We start from the raw sequence: 6,447 nt of genomic DNA, 5'->3' as shown, positions 1-6,447 counted from the left end.
CCCCTCCTCCCAGTAGGTAAGGCACTGGCATTAACTGGCAGTTCACTTCCTCCTTTCCTCTGAACTCCAGGGCCCCTTCCTGCAGTTTTTAACCACCTTCTGCCTGGATACCACAGTTCTTTGCGTAATCGCCAATACAATTTCCCCCTGATCAGCTCTTGGTTCCTTGGGGGCGGGAATCATGACTTGCCCAGCAACACCCCAGGAACTCAGTCCAGCGTCTGGCACACACAGGTGATTGGAAAACACCCGCCTTCCTCGCTGATTCCTAGGCGTACAGACCCGCTCCGGAGGCTGCAGAGACGCGGAGGAACCCGCCCAGGCTGCCAGGACCGCAGAGGGCGCGGGCTGTAAATGCCCAGAGGCGGGAGGCTGGCCCACGCCCCGGCCGGCTCCGGGAAGCCTCGGGCGTCTCTGCTCCCGCCCGCTTCTAGCCAGGCGAGCCAGGCCGGGCGGCAGAGCGGCTGGAAACCCGGCAGCTCCCCGCCCCGCGGCGCGCGGAGTCCCCGGGGGCCGCGGCGGGGACCGGGCGCTCGGCTCAGCCCAGCCGGCTGTCCCGGGACGCGGCGCGAGGACGCTCCGTTAACCTCCTGGCTCTCTCTGATACCGAGGCTGCATAAAGGGAGGGCTCCCATGCAAATGAGGGCCAGTGTCGCGGAAGGCTAAAGACTTTTAATTAAAGGAAGGCACCTGGAGACCCAGCCGGTGGGAGGAGGGAACTAGAGCAAGTCTGCCGCGGCCGGGCGGGGAGGGAGTCGGCCCACGCGGGGCTCGCCCTCGTCGCGGCCCCTTCTCCGGGCCCCCACCCTCCTCCCCGCGCAGACGAGGGCGCCTGGAGGAGAAGAGGGGCCTTTCTGTCCTTTGGGATAGCTCTGACATTGCGCCGCTGGCCCAGCGCCCTGGGACCTAACTCTCAGACCCCAGAATCAAAATTGTCTGGAGGAAATAAATGGCCCCAAGGGACTAGGCAAGTGAGAAATAGAGTTGGACTCCCAGAACTGCCAGCGTCAGGACCTCTCTGCTGCGTAGCCGGGAATTTCAGGTAGCACTGAGGCCAAGGATAACATCTGGGGGAGCCTTTCAAAGCCCGCGCTATTTTATTATCATCATGATCCCTAAGAACTTCAAAGCGCTTAGCAAGCCCTGTGTCATGTGCTTTACTTATTTAATCTTCAACAACCCTCAAAATGTAGGTGTTCTAATTATCCCCATCTCACAGGGGAGGCGACTGAGGCCGCAAGAGGCTAAGTCACTTGGTAAGGCCCTCCAGTAAGTGGTAAAGCAGAGCCTCCAAGACTATCCAGCTCCAAAATTCAAGGTCTCGGGGCCCTTTTCTTTAGAAAGGAGTAAGAGCGCCCAGAATGGCGGACATGGCACACAGGCAGCACCTTGGACAGCGTCTACCACCTAGTTGGTGCTTACGAAGAAGTAGGTGCTCAATAATTGTAATGCTCCTCCCAGGCTAAACATTCGCTATATTAAGCCCATGCACGAGTCCCCAGACCTAGTTCTTTTTCTACGTCTGGTTTTATAAATGCTGGTGATGAACTGATTCTGATTCATATGATTCATCTTCTGTAGGGAATGTCTGACCCTTTGTTATCTGATCAAACCTGAGAAATGACAACACAGCTAGTGTAATAACTTGAGGATAACCATTACCAGTTTGATGATTACCACTTGCCATTAAATGAATCGTAAAAGTAAAAGTAAAAGAATTTTTATGGGAAGGCAAAGAAAACTTGAATAGTCAAAATAATTTTGCATAAAGAAAAAAGTTGTAGGATTCACATTACTCAGTTTTAAGAATTACTATAAAGTTACAGTAACGAAGATAGTATAGTATTGGCAGATGGAGAGATACATAGATTAATGGGTCTTAGGAGATCAGAAATGGAGTCATACAAATATGTCCAGTGGATTTTTGACAAAAGTTCAAAAGCAGTTCAAAGGGGGCAAAAGAGAGTCTATTCAACAAATGATGTGGGAGAATGGACACACATATGCCAAAAAAATTAACTTCTAATAATTGTAATGCTCCTCCTCCCTTGCCCAGACCTTCCTTCATATGTCAGTGGGTACGGGTGGGGAAGGGAGGATGTTCCTCTGGAGAATGACTCTGGAGAGATAAAACTTGGAACACAAAAATCACCTACTGGGGCTCAAGAACCAGGGTTATGGGCAAGGGTCCCTCAGGTGCCTGGACCCCAGCCTGTAAAACAATATCTTTCCCGCAAGTAACATGGCAAAGGGTGAGTGCTGTTTATTGTCTTTCCCTCTTTCATCATGGAAAGGTATGCTGAGGACTAGAGCAAAGCAGAACTGGGACCTCTGAACCCATAAGGAGTACCTGGGACCTCAAGCTCCCTGACTCCAATTCACCTCTTATCACTTCTCAGGCTTTTGGCTAAGATCAAGTGCAGATTCACCTCTGTTTTACTCTCTACACGCCGGGTGCTCAAGAATCTTGCAGTGTAACAAGCAAATTCCTTATTCTCCAGACTGTTAAAATCAAGGTTGCTGTGTCCACCCAGCTGGAAGCTACTGCATCGTGCCATCTCCCTTAGGGTCACCTATAAGGAAAAACAAATAAACAACCCAAGGTGGTGGGACTCTCTTATAGTCACTGAATGGCCTGTGGAGTGAAACCTACCAGTAAGCTTTGCCTGAGTGCGCAGAGGGTGCAAAGCCCTGTTCGACTCCTCATTCCTCCAGCGACAGTAACAAACACATTCTTGTGGTGCAGGCCAATATTTTACAGACCTCATTTTGTTTAAGATCATCTACAATCATATCTGGCAAGCATTATCATCTCCATTTTATAGATGAGGAAATTAAGTCACAGAGAGGTTAGGTATCTTGCCCAAGGCCATTCAGCTTAAAAGCAGAGAAGCTGGGATGTACTCCCTGACAGCTTGGTCTGGCTCTCCAGAACGCCCCACCCACCATGTTTTTTAGTCTGGCAGTTTCACCCAGAGTTCAGTAGCCCCAAATCCTTGTCTAGTGGCCTGCTGGTTCTGTGAAGGAAGATCTCCTTCCGAGAGTGGGCTTCATGGGAATCCCTGGACCCAGTCATGATAGGAGGAAAACCTTTGGATTTCTAAAATATCAAAGTTAGTGATCAGCAGTCTTCACCACCCAAAGCAAGGGTTGGAGGACAATGGTTAAAGCCAAAGTGTCACCAAGAGTCAAACAGTAATGATATTGCCAGTGGCTGTCATTCCTCGTGGGGCCTAAAGCCAGGATGGGCTTACTGCTTGCTTCTCGCTGATCTACTTCTTCCTGGCTCTCGGAGCAGACCAGAGTAAATGGGTCTCCCAAAAGATAACCCTCCTCCCCTAAGACCTTTGAGACAACACCTTCCCCAGTTTGTGACCCCTGTAAATCAGGGCCCCAGAAAGGCCTGGCAGTGATGGAATGGGGTGTGTCTTGGCAAGGGGACCTGCATGTTTAGCACAATGACCTGATTGTGTGGCTTGTTCCAACTCAGCAGCGCTCTGGTCACATGTCCCCTGGGCAGCAGGTGGTGTGACCTTTGCCCAGAGATTTGGAGCCCTTGGTGGCAGGGCTGAATGCCAAAGAGGAGGAGGTTGGTCTGGTTGTCCCCCCCTGCCCTTGGGATCTAGGGGAGGCCACTCCCTGTACACCTCTCATTGACCCTGGCCGGGGCCTGAGCCCAACTTCCACCTAGATGCTACTCAGAGGATCCTCAGATGCCTGGAACAAAGAAGGAACGGGCGAGCAGACTTCCCAGGTAAAGAGTTAAGGGCTACTGAGTTTCTGCTTCTACCACCAGTTGCCAAGAACCAATGAGGGGCATGCACAGCTGAGACTTTGGCCCAGTGTTTGTCTTGTTAGCTGCTGTGTGTCCAGTGCCTAGCACCACTTGGTCACAATAAAATCATTGTTATCCTTGTTGCTAACACTCATTTCATCAAACACTCATGCAAACACAAATGTTTACTGAGCCCCTCCTGTGTACCAGGCACTATTCTAGGCCCAGAGGACACAAAAGTGAGTAAAACCGATGAGCATTCCCTGCCATGCTCATGCCACTTATCTGTTACTGGTGGTGGTGTGTGTGGGGGGGGGGGAGCAGGTGACAAACAAATAAATAAGTGATAAATATAATATGCCAGTGGCAGAGAGAAATAAAGCAGAGGAGCAGGAATAAAGAGTCAGGGAGAAAGCTGCAACAAGGAGGACTGGAGAAGGATTCAGTGAGAAGGTGTTTGGGCCAAGACTTGGAGGTGAGGCAAGCATGGGCTAAATGAGTGAGAGCAAGCCTGGCATATCTGAGGAAGGCCAAGAAGCCAGTGTGTCTGGAGCAGAATCAAAGAGGGGGAGAGGAAAGGAGATGTAAGAAGGAAGTGACGGGGTGGCATGCGCTGATGGAGGAGGACTTGGGGATTGTGTCATTTTCTCTGAGTGACTGAGGGGGCCACTGAATATGCATTGGAACATATTAGAATCTCATGCCAGCATCTATATATGTATATACACACACACACATATGCATATATACATATATGTATATATATGTGTATATATGTATATATATTATATATAATAGTATATATATACATACAGTATTATTATATATAGTGATATATATTATCTATTTGATATATATTATATGTAGTATTCTACATTATTGTATAGTAGATATACATAATAATGCATAGTAATAGACGTATGAACTGACAAGCGTATTAAATGAAATCGTGGATATGACAGCATTTATTCACTATAGTGTATCAGGCTACAGTATTATTACAACCTAGGGATTTTCAAAGTGCTTGCTCCCACAATGGCTCCCAAGAGCCAACCCAATGAGATTAAAAGGGAAGATATCCTTAAGCACTTTGTATTCAAAACAAGAACACTTGGGTGTAGGCACAGTGAGTGGTTTTCGCTGGCGGCACAACTCTAGGAAATACTCCTCTCCACTATGACTTGGGAGCCAGTACACATTCCAGCTCCCGCATTCTTCTTCTTTATGGAGAAGGGGACATGAAGGCCCGAGAAGCTGAGTGACCTCCCCAAGGTCCTGCCGCCTCCGTCCCAAGCCTGGCACCCTAACTTCCTGACTGTCAGCCTGTGCTCTTTTTTTACTGCCCTATGCAGAGGCAGACACACCTTGTATACCTTTCTACCTCCTCCTTCATCCCGTTGAGCATCTGTCTATGGTTCAGCCGCAGGGGGGCTATTGGTATCCAGGTTGGGATGGGGTTTGAAATCCAAAACCCTGGGGCAATTTGAGGCACATGCCTCCTCCCTATCCCCTCCGTCAGCCGGTCTATGACAGTCTGGGTCCTGGACCAACATCTCCATCCTCTCTTGTCTGATCTGTCGTCAGACAGAAACTTCCCCCTGGCCATTGGAAGGTTTTGAGGTGCGAAGAGCCAGATCTGCCTGCAGTGATTACAACTTTTGGGGGACCCAAGCTCTGAGCCCTTCAGAGGATGTAGGAAGAAAAGACAGGAATAGCACTTATATTCAATCGGGTCTTCGCAGGGCTGCAACCTGTCACCACCAGACCAAGGATGAAATCGAGAGTCAAGAGCTGAGTATGACAACATTGCTTCTCTCCAGCCCCAATATTCCCATCACCCCTCAGGGAATCATGGGAACACAGCCTCTTCCAACCTGGGAACTGTGTTCCCAGGTCCTAGCAGAGTGCCCAGCTCCTAGTAGATGCTCGATAACATCTGTGCAACTAAATTCAGGGAAAGGGAGGGAAGGAGAGAGAGAAGGAGGGAGAGAGAGAGGCTCTCCGGTGAGGCAACCCTGGCATTATATTCATCATCATGATTGCTTCATATTCATCATCCTTCACATTTCTCCATTTCTTAACAATTTGCAAACCACTTTCACAGAAACTTGCTCATAGGATGTGAATATGATATGCATTTTTTTTTTACTAAGTATGAGGGACCTGAGAATCAGAGTGATTGACTTTCCCAAGATCACAAAGCTCAGGGCAGGGCTGCATCATAAACCCAGGTCTCTCTGAGTTTGAGCTCACAACTCCTCAGGCTCTGGAATGGAGCGACTGAGTCTCAAGCATGAGGGGCCGGCTCTCTCTTAAATCCTGAAAGAAAGACCATAACAATGAATTCAGTCACCCAGTCTGATCTGTGAAGGTGGCCTTGGGATCCCAGGGGGTTGCAGTGTACCCTCTCGTCATTCCCCGATTAGTTCTGTGCAGTCAGGAATGTTCTCAGGATGAAGAGCATTCCCCAGTCAGGACGCCCACCCTGACTTTTGTACACCTTGGTCACTGCCTAGAGGATGACAATGACCCTGGATTAGGAAACCTCACAGGTACCTCCCTTCTTACTCTTCCTGACCTGCTTACCTTCCATCTTTGAAGGAATATTCAAGAGCAATGAAGAGAGAAGCCAGACTAGACTACTGGGAAGCCAATTAGTCCTGCCTATTTTA

General features: G+C 49.2%; 1 pseudogene; it reads left to right on the top strand.

Annotated features, from left to right (window-relative positions):
• Positions 1-1,443: 1,443 nt before the first annotated feature.
• On the top strand, positions 1,444-1,549 carry LOC123852201 (small nucleolar RNA SNORA72; annotated as a pseudogene).
• Positions 1,550-6,447: the final 4,898 nt, after the last annotated feature.

The sequence above is a fragment of the Mirounga angustirostris genome, unplaced genomic scaffold, assembly GCF_029215605.1.
Source record: "Mirounga angustirostris isolate CCGP_5_RB_7025 unplaced genomic scaffold, mMirAng1.0.hap1 SCAF_10, whole genome shotgun sequence".
Classification (NCBI taxonomy): Eukaryota; Metazoa; Chordata; class Mammalia; order Carnivora; family Phocidae; genus Mirounga; species Mirounga angustirostris.
Note: the sequence above shows the minus strand (reverse complement) of the source record. Positions and strands in the feature narration are given on the sequence as shown.